This window comes from Megalops cyprinoides, chromosome 1 (genome assembly GCF_013368585.1).
Source record: "Megalops cyprinoides isolate fMegCyp1 chromosome 1, fMegCyp1.pri, whole genome shotgun sequence".
In the NCBI taxonomy this organism is placed as follows: Eukaryota; Metazoa; Chordata; class Actinopteri; order Elopiformes; family Megalopidae; genus Megalops; species Megalops cyprinoides.
The window spans coordinates 52965063-52979418 of record NC_050583.1 but is presented as its reverse complement, the minus strand read 5'-3'; positions in this window follow the sequence as shown (position 1 = coordinate 52979418).

Sequence of the window (14356 nt, the reverse complement as noted above, 5' to 3'; positions counted from 1 at the left end):
CATGCATATCAACATGTTATGACGCCGTAGTAGTTTTTCCACACGATGTCAAGGCATACTGGAACTAAACTGAGACTCTTAATTCTACACTATTTTTCCCAGGTGTATTAATTACTGGTTATGGACAATATTATTCGAGAGGTACACTTTAATTTCTCTTTAATTGATTGTTTCAGTTGTGTAGTCCAATGCGTTATTTGGTTTATTTTGTGCACGAAATGAATGTAGTATTTCCATTTAAATTTGCATTCATCTTGCCCAGTTTGTGGAGTATGGACACACCCAAAGTCCAATTAAAGAAAATCTTTACGTTTTTGTGAGCTGCACTTTTGTGAACACTGAGCTTGACAGATGCAAAAATGAGTTGTGTACGTAATATACATGTATGAAAATATTTAACCTTTTTTATTTTGGCTAAAAGGAAAAGGTATAGTAGATTAAATCTGACCCTGTATGCTGTCCACACCCTTTAAACTCACCAGTGTATCCAAGGAGTACAGCTGGAAAACTCAGTCACCCTGCATATTTATGTGTTGCTAAGCAACAATAGCTGCACCGCACCCCAACCTTGAGTTGTTCATGCCTAAAAAGTATCTCTGAATGATACTAAGTTTGGACTTATCTGGTTGTGTGCACGCCACTTTGTTTGAACTACAAGTGATTGCAAATGCCACACATTCTTGAAACCTTTGGGCACTTAAGTATGTTGTTATCATAAAAGTCAGTAAGTACGGGAGTACATAAAATTTAGGAGTACAGTAAAACATTTAGGATTAGGGTTAGGGTGAGTATTACTACCCACTCAATTTCTCCATTCAGAACTTTTCTGTCTTTGTGTTTATATTTTGCAATGACCTTATATTTGATTCACGTTTTTTTACATTTACATTTATTCATTTGGCAGATGCCTTTATCCAAAGTGACTTACAAGTGCGGCAGAGTACAACACAAGCAAACAACCACAAGGAGTCAACAGTATTAGAAGAGCTGTATGACCAGGTTTCAATGGTTGGCCAGGCAAGGTACAAGCTGGTATTTTAATGTTTTTAGTGTTGGTTCTTCTGTTTGTGCTCATGTACATATCTGATTTCCCATCATGTACCACAGGCATTACATTAACCTTCCAGTGTTTTTGGCAGTAACTTTATGGTAAAGATTAGGACCAGACCTCAGCTGACGCCAGTTGGTTCAAATCAACCTTCTTATATGACATGTTTATTTTTCAACTTGACTATTGTTCAGGGCTATTGCCACATCTATGACAAGGCCATTGTTTCATCTGTGTCCACAGCATGTAGAGTAATACTCAAAAGTGGCCTGGGTACCTTATGTGTGATGTACCAAAGAAGGCATGATGTTATAAATGACGGAATGTCATTTGCTGAAAAATTAGACAATTACAGACACACACGATGTAAGAACAATGTAAAGACAAAGAGGAGTCTCTGAATGACTGCAGAGGAAAAGCCAATCAGATGCATCTCGTCTGGTTGAGATTTCCTCCTTACTCATTCAATGACCCATCAATGATCCATCTCAAATGATGCTGACAATGAAGCCAAATGAAGATGGAATGTCAAACACTTGTTGGACATACTGCCCTAGCCCATCTGAAGAGCGGTTTTGAAAATATATTTGCAAAGTTTGATGTAACAGACAATCTACAATGTAACAAATGTTTGGGACTCAAACTTCAGAGTTGAAATTCATCCAATGCGTGATTTTCCAAACATGGTTATTTATATACACACACTCCCTGGTATGTAATTACAGTTTCTCTTATTGAATAAATGTTTGTAAGTTCACTCTTCACTTGCCCCCGTATTCTATTGATACTCACCATCGTATTTGTTTGTGAAAATAAATAAATAAATATTTTATCATTGTGCACATTTCCTGTGGTTGTTCGCATTGTTTTGTTGTCTTTCATTTATCTATTTGTTTTAATTATTCTCAGGCTGATCAGGGAATTTAGTCACTAATTGAAGAACCTAAGAAATGCGAAATTCAGTTTCTGTTGTGCCAACAAATTAATGCAATACATTTAGATTATATACCATGGGGACTGCAGTTTAGTGCATGCATGCTGCATGTTCATGATTTCCCATTATATGGTTAAATTTACACTGGTTTGACACTCAGTGTAAACAAAGAAATTAACAGCCCCTTTAATTTAACATCTGAGAAATATCTATCTGTCATCTCTACTATGCATCTTAGTAAATGCTTCTTGGTATATGCTGACAGCCAAGTAATTGGTTGAATTATATTGTACAATTTTAGTAAGAGAGAACTATTAGATAGGAAACGATGGTAATGTGTGAGATCCTACATTTGTAGAGGTGGTTAGAGTTGTTCGTTCATATGACTACTATACACTCTGACCCCTGAACTCAATCCTCTACTTGTCTCAGGAATTGTGTGAAATGAAGGGTTAAATCTGCAGCAGGGATGGCAGTGTAGCATAGTGGTAAGGAGCAGGGCTCGTAACTGAAAAGTTGCTGGTTCGATTCCCCACTGGTGCACTACTGCTGCACCCTTGGGCAAGGTATTTAACCCACAATTGTCTCAGTTAATATTCAGCATTATAAATGGACAAAACTGTAACCTATGTCAATAACTCTGGATAGGAGTGTCAGCTAAATGACAGTAATATAAACCTTCTAGCACTGATACTACATCCTGATATGCTTACAACAACAGAGATTTTTAAGCAATGGAGTGACAACAAATTCTGTTAATTCTTATTTCAGATGTAGTTTCTATGCTTGTCTTCATTGAAAAATGGCATGAATAGGAAGAAACAGGAAACAACGTTGTGGACCCCCACAGTGGTGCTGTACTTGTGTTGTGAAAAGTTGAGGTCAAACTAACGGCAGTTGATTGCATACCATACGGCACTAACGAGCGTGCCTTGCTCCACGGTGCATTGTGTTTTCTATTTTTCATCTTAGTTCACCAGCCTGAGCTCAGTGTTTTTCAAGTATTGATCACCACCATCGTTTTCTCCCCCAAAGGACAGCAGAAGTCGGGAGTGAGTAGGTGGGTGGGGGGTTGCAGGGTCTAAGGGGTCGGGTTGTGTTTCATTTTCAGCGGATGGATATTTCTTTTTTTCTTCAAATTCAATTGCAGTGCTAACATGTCATCGGAAAAAAAAACATATACTCTATTTGGTAAACGTGATGTGATAATAAAGTGCGCATCCCTGCCCACTTATTTCTGCTGTTGTTTTTCTTATTTTTACTGAGGCAGTTACATTACGGAGTCTATTTCACAGAAAAACGTGTTTCTGAATTCCAGCCCGACCGCCCTCTCTCTCTCTCTCTCTCTCTCTCTCTCTCTCAAGCTCCTCCAGCTTCATGCTATCTGGGAGAAGTCATCTACAGAAGCATTATATCAAAGGACAACGTGTTTCTCCTTTGGCGAATCCTGTCAATGCTTGCCTTTTCGATTTGTTTGACCATAATATCCACATCACAGTTTCTTTTCCGCTTGGTTTGGGCAGACGACTCCTGAAAAAAATTATCCAAACAGCAAACCTGTGAATGGCTTGTTCTCTCTTTCAATGACCTTCATGGTAAGTGAGTGTTGCAGCGCACGCCTTGTGCTCTGAACGCTCAGCCTTGATATGGAAACACCCGTCTGCTCGCGCGGCAAGAACAGAGGAATTTGGAAAACGTCCTCTAAGGTGACCACGAAACGTGTGACATTTAGCGGAGTGCAGAAGGTTGCACACACTTAGAAAGTAACCGAATCTAAAGGAGGGAATGGGTAATCTGGCTGAAAAACCAGAGGAGACAACCCTCACACTCCCACTCTTTGGTCTACTGCTGGTTTTAGTCTTGCTGCCTCGGACAATCAGGTGTGACGCACCGTAGCGAGCGAATTACAATTTCCTAGTCTGACTAGCCCCCCCCGCCTACCTGAGGGAGGGAAGTCTTCTTCACATTGGACAGACATTGATTTTTGAGGAAATAAAAACAGGCCTTGCTGCTGAAGAATTTAAGGTTTGATGTGTACACAAGGGTGTGCCGTGGAAACATTGACATCTTTACAGACCCGTTGCATTGTAACACAGGCGAAATGTACACACCATGTCTGGTGGTAGATCCTTGATACCGTGTGCTTTATATATTTGTGGTTATGTACAGTAGACTGCTGCTCACGTTCTACTGCTGGTTGGTAGAGTGTTCCTCATGTCGGCTCTGTACACCTTGACCTTTGACCCTCATCTCCATACTCACATCTTTACAGATAGATTTTCACCATCTCAGAGGAGTGTGGAGCGAAGTAATGCGCACGCCTCAGATCCCCCGAGATGCAAATCAATCAGCCTCTCTCCGAGAGCTATGGAGGGCGTCCCGTCCCCTCGCTCTCTTCTCTGCTGCTCTGCCTTGATGAATGCTCTCCAGGCTGAGCAACGCATGACAGTCACTGTAAATTTGGCTTTGGGTGATGAATGCGGGTCTGGAACCTTTCGAGTAACGGCTTCGCCCAGCTCTGAACAGGTAGTTTGCCGACCTGCGCGGATGTATCGCATCGTTGTGATCTGCTCCAGGGGTGCCAGAGACCATTCGGCCTGTCTTCGGGTTCTGCCCCCTTTTCTTTGCGCTACCCCCCCACCCCATTCTTCTCCTGGTAAACAGAAAAGAATATACATGGGTCTCCAAAGAAAGATGTGCTTCCATCACCTTGTGGAACGTAAAAACAGAACTTGGGTGGGACAGTATTTTCCTTTGACATAAACACTCTTGTCACTGCCTGTCACCGTGTTGGACGCAAAGCCGTCGAACGTGCAAAGCCAGGACAGACATGGCCTGGGCGTTGGACCAGAACGGATTTCAACCCCCTTTTTGTCTGCACGCCCCAACCCCCACCCCTTTCTTTTCCTCATTCCCATCACAAACATCCCGGACCCACCAGCCCCCCATCATGCTGAGTCTGAAGCAATGTGTTTTCCTCAGACAAATTCCTCTCAATCCAAACAACGTCTTCAGTGCACGTCACCCTGGGGCAGGAAGATTTGTTCCAGTACTACCCCCCCCTTTCCCATCTTCAGAGGTGGTGCACGGCACTGATTATTGCCCCTCCACACCACAGGGCCCCCAGTGCTAGGCCCTGGCAAACACCATTACACTGGGGCTCATTACATTACTTTATTGTCATTTAGCAGACCCTCTTATCAAGAGCAAATTACATAGGTTACAGTTTTTTACATGTTATTCATTTATAAAGCTGGATATTCACAGAGGCAATTGAGGGTTAAGTACCTTTCCCAAGGGTACAGCAGCAGTGCCCCAGTGGGGAATCAAACCAGCAACCTTTTGGTTACGAGTCCTGCTCCTCACCGCTATGCTACGCTACTGTCCCCACGCATGTGGAAAGATTGGCAGTTCCGCCAGGACCCCCCGGCTCCTGCAGCGTTTGCTGGGCGCGGTGGCCCCCGTAATGAGGGGGTAAAGCTGCTGCGAGCCGTGACAGCGGGCCGATCAGCGAGAGACCCCCGTTGGGTCCGCTTGAACACGCAAAAATAGGATTGACACCGCGCTCAGATGAGCACCCCCGCCACGACGGCCAGGCTGACTGAGGGCCCCCCCAGGAGGCTAACTCGAATCAATTCCAGTAATGATGTTTGTAATTTAGGAGGCTAATGACGTGCACTGTGTGCCGGAATATTATGTCTGGGAGACGTTTTTCAGAGTCAAGTGGGGGGAAAAAAAGAGGACCTTTTTTTCTTTTAAATGCCACTGATGAAAGCCAGGGAATGAAAAGAGATGGTTATATATATACAGGTTTAAACGCAGATATTTACACATTGAATTATGTAATTATGCTTTCTTAAAATGTCTCTTGACAGGATTAATTAATTTTGCTAAATAATACTCTGAGTATATAATATGTTATACATATATATATATATATGTATATATATATATATATATATATATATATATATTATTTTTTATATATATATGTATTATTATTTTATTTTTTCATATAAGAATTGACTGTATTTAATTTTTGGGGGCAGTGCAATGTATCAATGGTTGGTTTAGGGTTCTGAAGGGAGACAAATTTTCATCTGAAAACTCCAGTCCCGACAGATGCAGCCTGTCCCTCCTGATTAGATCTGGAGCCGCTAATTGTATATTTACCCTTTAGGTGTTCAGAGGAGCACATTACCGGAGGGATGCAGCTTTGTCTCTCTGTAGGGTACCGTAGCTCTTAACGGCTGTGTGTGGAAGCCAGCCCAAACGCTTATGGAGGACAAAACGCTGAATGGAGTGGGGGGGGGAAGGATGTCTTTTTGTAAGAAGGAGAGAAATAACAGACACAGAGTGTACAGATTACAATAAGCCAATGCGCCAGGCTAGGCTATGACGAGGTGTTGGTCATTAGCAAACTATTTGAAGTCTGTCAGTTGGTACCAAGACAACAAGCAGCAACCCCCCTCCTGCATTCCCCCCCCCCAAGCACCACTGTCCCCACTTCTCCCAGTCTCTCATTAACATGCAAACGAGGCAGGCTCGTTGTTAGGTTAGAAGAAAGCTGTCATGTCTTGGGTGACAGGTTTAATGAATGTGTTTGGATTGTTGGCTCGGTGCTGTTTTGGAGAGCATGTCTTATCTTTGTTTAGGCAGTGAATCAAAAATGTAAACATCACTTCATTAGCATCTGTCAGGCAGCTTAAAGCCACAGTTTTTTAATACGTGACTAAACCCTCTGAACAGTCAAACAGCACTTATTGTTAATCCTTCTCTTCTTTTTATCTCCGTGTTGTACTGTATTTAATTTCTCAAAGGGGAAAAAGCTCTGTATTAAGTATGTCCTGTCATGGCCGATGGCTTTGAGAAATCAAAGCAAGTTACCAAACTGGTACTGCACTGAAAAAACCAAGGCAAGGACATTTTTCCTACTCGAAGAGGCCTATTAAATTGGACAGGTAATGTTCTTGAAATTTATAGACTGTGTATTGTGTTTGCTGAAAGCCCATATTTGTGACCCCTGCTTTTGGGAGGGGAACATTTATCTGTCGCCTTCTTGAAAATCGCGACTGTTATCAAAATTGTTGCTCTGCTTAGCGGGCTGAATGTTGCGTAATCTTTTGTTGGCATGTTCATGAATACAATATCGGCTACCATTCTGAATATGAAAAGAAGCCTAATCATCGTGGATCCATCTTAGGCTGGAACAGCTTTATATCAGTAAGGTTTTTCAGTTGTTGCTGTCATTCAGTTGTTCACACTGAAGTAGTGCATTTTATGATCCATGCATTTCCATCAGTTGAGTTAAAATTCTTAAATAGGAAGGAACTCGGCAACTGATTTTATCTTTGTGGGATAACAGTTGGGGTACCTTGAAGCGGGGGGTGGGGGTGGGGTGGTATTTAGGGTGAGGTGGGGGTGAAGGTGGGGGAGGGATCACAACCCGAACGGGATCTTTGGTTATTGATGCAAATGTACAGTGTGGAAGGAGAGACAACAATGAAAGGAAAGACACAGAGAAATGAACCAATGCTTAAAATGCACTGGAGTCTTTCAAAAAAAAAAAAAAAACACCTCCACAAAAAAGCCAAAGCACATTCCAGAATCCTAAATATATCTACATGTTCTTGGCCGAGAAAACAGTGCCTTTTGTTGTGTTTCTCAAAGAGAGAGAAAAAAATACATCCAGAATGTTTAAGGGGAAAGAATGCGATCAGTCACCAGCAGCCAGTCAACGTCTGCAAGCCCTCGGGGACGTGAGCTCAGTCTTGTGGGCGGGGTTCAAACCTTGGACACCTGTGTCAGAGTGTTGGGTCAGTCCAGTTTGTCTGTGTGTACTTCTGTGTCACAGGGAAACAGAACAGCAATGCATTAATATCTCTGGATGACAGACATGAGTTCATCTGAAAAAAGCAACAACTTACAGATATACAGTCATAGAGAGGTCAAGGTGCAAAACAAAGACAGATGGAGAAAAAAGAGTCCGATCAACAAAGAGGTCGAAGAAAAAAAAGAAACCATATATAAATATGATTTGTTACATTTCTAAATTTGTCCTGTGTGTGCGGAATATCTCACATTTATATTCATTAATCGATCTCTGGCTCTGTCCATGCTGTCTCATTTTCGTGTCTGTGATTTATGTATGGAGATAGGAGATACCCTGTTTAATAAGATATTTCTTTACTCTCTGCATGAAAACAAGATGTCAGAGTGAAAACCAGATAGAAATGGTGCACATGACAAATTGAGTATTGTGACAATACTGCGGACCAAAGGACTGCTGTTATGGCATGTGAATAGTGAAGTCATTCGGATGTCTTCAGTATTACAGTGTTATAATAAAGAATATCTATCTATCTATCTATCTATCTATCTATCTATCTATCATGAATCATCTATCTACCTATCTGCCTTTGATTTGTCATTCACCAAAATAATTAAAAAATGATTAGAATTGTATATCTCTTGGCAATTGCATTGCTGGCCCCAGTGGTGTATGTTGCTCTGACACACTCATATTCCCATATTTCCTTCTGTCTAAAATGCATAATTATAAGTATATATAGTAGCAAAAAGCCAAAAAAGGATTCAACACCATAAAGTCACCATTTTTCATTAATGAAAAGCAGTTTTATTTGATTATTTAATGTTTTCCCAAATTGGTTATAGTAGACGCTTCGTTTTGCTTTGGGTGTAGGGAATCATTTCTCTCGCATTGTTACTAACTTTTGTCAGTATTATCTCTCATAGCCCTCACAGAACAAACACACAAAAACATTATTACCATTCATATATTAATATATCTGAATAAACAGGATCTTCTTTCTTCCTTATTGGTACACCACACAGCCTCACTGGTACCCTGGATTGCTTAGAGTTAATACTCCTCCACAGTGTAGCATAGTGGTTAAGGAACAGGACTTGTAGCCAAAAGGTTGCCAGTTCAGTTCCCCACAAGGCCAGGTATTTAATCCACAATTGCCTCAGAAAATATCCAGCTGTCTAAATTAATAACATTGTTTTAAAAAAATGTAACCGATATAAGTCGCTCTGTTTAAGAGCGCCTGCTGAATGCCAATAATGTAATGTAATATTTGATTGCGTCCATTATGGAAGTAACTGGAGTAACTGTATGCTTTCTTTCTCCAAAAGGACAAATCACAGTGGACCCCATTGTCTCCAAACCTCACCAGTGTGCCTTGGATGTGGAGGTGCCTTCTCAGAAGATGCTGCGGTGCCGGTGGTGGTGGGTTCCATCATCCCGTCTCCATCAGCCCCAGAGAGAAAAGGATGCCAAAATGATGCACTTTGAGAAATGGGAGAAGAGCGAGAGACAGGGAGAGCGAGGCTCGCCCTCGGCGCGGCTGTGAAAAGAAAGGCCCGCAATGTTTCTGCTCCTCTGCCTCTGTGAGAGAGAGAGACTGGAGGGCCGCAGGGGAGAGGGTCCGCAGACGCTCCTCGGCCGCATGCAGGGCAGGACCGCCGCGCCGAAGGGGCCGCGACCCAATCAATCATAGTCCGCTTCTCATGAAGAACGCGGGCGTACATTGCTGCGTCATTACCGCCATCTCCGCTAAGCACCTCCAGGTCAAACTGGTTAAGATGGAAAAGATGGTGTGATTTTTTGAGCCTCCTCTCCGTTTTAATTCTTCGCGACATGGTTTTTTGATCCTTTTTCCCCACACCCCCTCCGTTTTATTCACTTTCCAGCTAAACACAACCAGGTTTCGTCCTTTCTTGTTACGCTTCAGACCGCTGACGGTATCTGCTGTTTTTTTTTTTTTCCAATCTCGTGAAACACCTTTGGCGTGGTGTGATAAGAGTTGCCATGGGAGAGGCCTCGCACATTAAACTGTGCTCTGTAGAGCAGAAATAACAGGATCGCGGACGCGATAACCTGGCCCGTGATTTCAGTCTCGTGGCTGAGCCTCGCCTGTGGAGACCAGAGGCCTGGAAGGAAGCGATAGAGCTGACATTTCTGTCCACCTGAGCAGGGGTATCGGCTAAAATCGGTCAGATACACTGGCTCCGCAGATGGGGGGTTACAGAAGCAGCGCATTTCTTTTTAATGTTGAAATGTTCTGGAGAGAAAACCTCCCCTTCGGCAACTGGTCTGTTCCCACTGTAGTTGGTATCATTTTTATGATCTAGTGCTTCACTGTATAAGAGGGGGGCCATAGAATGGCAGTGCATACAATGCTGGCTGGAGCAGCGATGGACATAGGTCTGGGAGAGTGGCTGTGTCTTCTGGTTAATGTTTAATCCGGACCCTTAATGATTTACCCCCTGGGTAAAATAATAAAATCAGATGGAAAGAGCTATTTAATTAAAGCGATTGATCATCCAGTGCCAAAATGTGACCTCTTCCCATAAAAGGGCTTGATGGCCTTGACTGAGGTGACTGTATTGCAATATACCAATCTGGCAGTTTTATTTATTTATTATTATTATTGTTGTTGTTGTTGTTGCATAGCACTGTTCATTACCTCATTTTAGCAGTTTTGATTGAATTCAGAGATTAGTTAGAACATCAACATTAATTTTTTTGGGGGAGCGGAAGTCCTCAGAAATGACAGCAGGAACATAGAAAATATGTTCAGATATAAAAATGTGAAAGATGTTTTGAATTCTATTAAGAGTTTGGATTATTCCATTTTCAATTCTATCCTCTACAGGTCAAATAGTCCCTTGACCTCAAAGTAAATTTTAGAAGACATTCTTCTCTTACTCGAACTGATCCATCCCTAATCAGTCATTAAGGGGTTATTTTTAGCTAGTTGAAACCCATGTCAGGTGCAACTCGCTCCGAGAGAGCCATTCTGTCAGGCAGCACAGGTTAGGACACAGTCGCAGACCCAAAAAACGCGAGGGCAGAGAAACGCACGGCAGAATCAAAAACGAGTATACAGGCAGGGTCAAAACCAGAGAGGCAGTCCGAGGGCAATTCCAAAACGGGAAAGTCAGAACAGGCAGGGTCGGAAAACGGGAAGGCACGATCAGGCAAACAAAGCAAAGCGGCAGGCAAAACGGAGTCGGAAACAGGCAGGTCGAAAAATCACAAAAAGCGAGCAAAGAAAACGCGGGGACGAAACAGGCAAAAAACACTGAGACGAACTAGCAATGACTGAACAGCGAGCAGGGCATATAAAGGGACAGACCGACGAGGGGATGAGATGCAGGTGCGCAGGTAATCAGGCAGAGACGGGGCGGAGAGAAGGGCCGGGCAGAAACAAGGGAAAAAGGAAAAAAAAAAACAAAAGCGCAGGGCTAGGAGGCGGGAGTACTGACACATTCAAGCTCCGAGAGAATTATGCATATTCTGGTACCAGAAGGGTCCTGGCTTAGTTCACTGTCATTGGACAGAAAAGTCCAATGGGGTGGCAGTGTACAATGGTGGGTTAGGAGCAGGGCTCGTAACCAAAATGGTTGCTGGTTCGATTCCCTGTTGGGGCACGGCTAACATACCCTTGGCAGGCTTGGCACCAGGAGAAAATACAGAGGGGTGCAACTGCAATCCACAGGGGGTGTACAAGAAGTCATAAATACTATGTAGGTATCAGGACATAAGGAGACAACTGGGGGTGCACTGAAGTATTGTACGTCTGGGGGTGCAATGCAATCCCATAGCGCTGGAGCTGACCCTTGGGCAACGTACTTAACCTACAATTGCCTCAGTAAATATCCAGCTGTGTAAATGGATAACACTTTGAAAAAAGCTGTAACCTATGTGTGTTGCTCTGGATAAGAGCTTTGGCTAAATGACAATAATGTAATGTATAATGAAAAGTGAGGAGGGAATGAGGTCTGAGGATCTGAGATGGTTCAGTCCTGTGGACTCAGTGGACTGGCCCGTTTAAGATGCTGTGGAATGCCACCTTTGATTGGAGAGGTCACACACCTGGTCTTCATAATCTGCTGTTACCGCGGCATGCCCCCGTAAATCAGACTTGGCTGGGTTTTTCAGTTTGTAAACCAATCCAAGGATCTCATCCACACCCTTAGTTCCGTTCACGTCCTGCACAGTAGCCCTGCAGCGAATTAAACAGCTTCCTTAACATCTGACATAACGACATGTAACAGCATTGTGCATCCCACCGCTGCGTTGGAACCACCTGTTTCTTGTCATTGTTGGTGATCCCAAAGAGGTACATCGTTTTGTAATCATACATTATATTACAGTACATCATTGTTATTTAGCAGACGCTCTTATTCAGAGCACCTTACATAGTTTACAGTTTTACATATTAGGCATTTATACAGCTGGATATTTAATTTATATATGTATGTATTTAATTTATATATATGTAATTTTGGGTTAAGTACCTTGTCCAAGGGTACAGTGGCAGTGCCCCCGGCGGGGCATTGAACCAGCAATGCCCCGGCGGGGCATTGAACCAGCAACCTTTCGATTACGAGCCTGTCTCAATACCACTACACTGCACTGCCGACTCGCTAAAACAACAACGAAAAAGATCTGGATATGACATGGCTGACATGCATGTTTCCCTGTACGTCATTTTGCAGGGCTTTTCATTACACCAGTGATCTCGTTTCCGCAAGCTCAGCTTTCACCAAATCCTAACCCCCGCCCCCAGTGGTGCCAGGTCTGTCAGTGCTGTGGTCAGTGTGCAGGAGGTGATGGAAAGGGGATACGCGTATACTCTTAACCCAAAGGACGGCGCCCGTAATGCAAGCGTGGCTCACTCCCCCTGGAAGACTGACAGACCCCCCCCCCCCCCCCCCCCCCCGCCCAAAGCAGCATTAATCCGGTTCCTGAAACATGATCTGAATAGATCAATCTCACTGTTTCTTCTTCTTCTTCTTGTTTTTTTTTTTTTTGCATGATTATGCGCTTTTTCGCTAAAATGCAATATTTCTAAGTCAACAGAATTACCCTTTTCCTCTACCCAGACCGACTTGCCTCACAGGGACAGACTCCTGAGCCTCGGGAAGCATTTTCGCATTTATTACAAAGGGATATGATATGACACTGAGAAGTCTGCTTCTTTCTAATTAAAAGCAGGAAATTGTATTATTAATCAGACTAAAACATTTGCAAGATGTTGATCTGTAATGGCTGCCTTTTTTCCTCTCCCTCTGTGAAAGGATGACACCTGCATATGAATGAATGGTTTCTATCGGGGGAAAAAAGTAGGCTAATTCACTGAAATCATTGTCTTGTTCCTAATACAATCATAATTTTTTTCCCTGTGAATGTGGTGGTACAAAGAATGAAGGAGATTAAAGAGAACCCTTATCAGGAGTCTTCACAGCAGCAAATTGGAAACAATTTATCCAATTACAAGTAATAAAGCCCCCTATGTTGAAAGAACAGAATCTTGTTGGTAATATTTTAACTGTTTTCTACTCAATTGACCATACAAGATTCAAGCATCGCATCCACTCCACAGAAACCCAAACCATATTGCCAAACATAATGAAAACATAATGGTCTTTTTATCTTTCCTCTCATTCCCGCATGCCCTTTCTGACAGAGTAAGTCAGCATGAAATTGTCAATTTTGGAAACAGCCTAGTTGCTTGCCGTGATTGCGTCGGCCATGACTGCAAACTGCGTGTCCGCTGCGAGGTCATAGCAATTCCGGTCCACAAAAATCAGAGGCCGAGTTTGACATACTCACACTCCTTTGTTCATAACATTATGTTACAGTCATTTAGCAGGTGCTCTTATCCAGAGTGACTTACATAGGTTACAGTTTTACATATTATCCATTTATGCAGCTGATATTTACTGAGGCAGTTCTGGGTTAAGTACCTTGGTCAAGGATACAACGACAGTGCCCCAGCGGGTAATTGAACCAGCAACCTTTCAGTTACATGCCCATGCTATACTGCTGCCCCACCGGCACAATAACTGTGAAGACTGATAAATCAATACTCTGTTGTAGACTCATCAGGGGAAATTTAAATGTTAACAGTCATATAAACTGTAATCTGTACAGGGACAGAGAGGAAACCCAAAGAATACAGTCTTGGGTGTAATTTATTCACTCCATGCACTCCATGTGTAATTTGAGACAGTGGCTCGGTGATCTTGGTGGAGCGGCAGTGCAGCATAGTGGTAAAGAGCAAGACTTGTAACCAGAAGGTTGCTGGTTTGATTCCCCGCTAGGGCACTGCTGCTGTACCCTTGGTAAAGGTACTTAACCCAGAATTGCCTCAGTAAATATCCAACTGTATAAATGGATAACATGTAAAAAAATTGTAACCTATGTTAGTCGCTCTGGAAAGAGTGTCTGCTAAATGGCAATAATGTAATGTAATGTAATCTTCCGAAAAGGAAACTCCCGAGTGGGTAAACTGGGGTGGCCAAACCCTTGGGGACAGAGCATTGTGTTGTTATTGTGT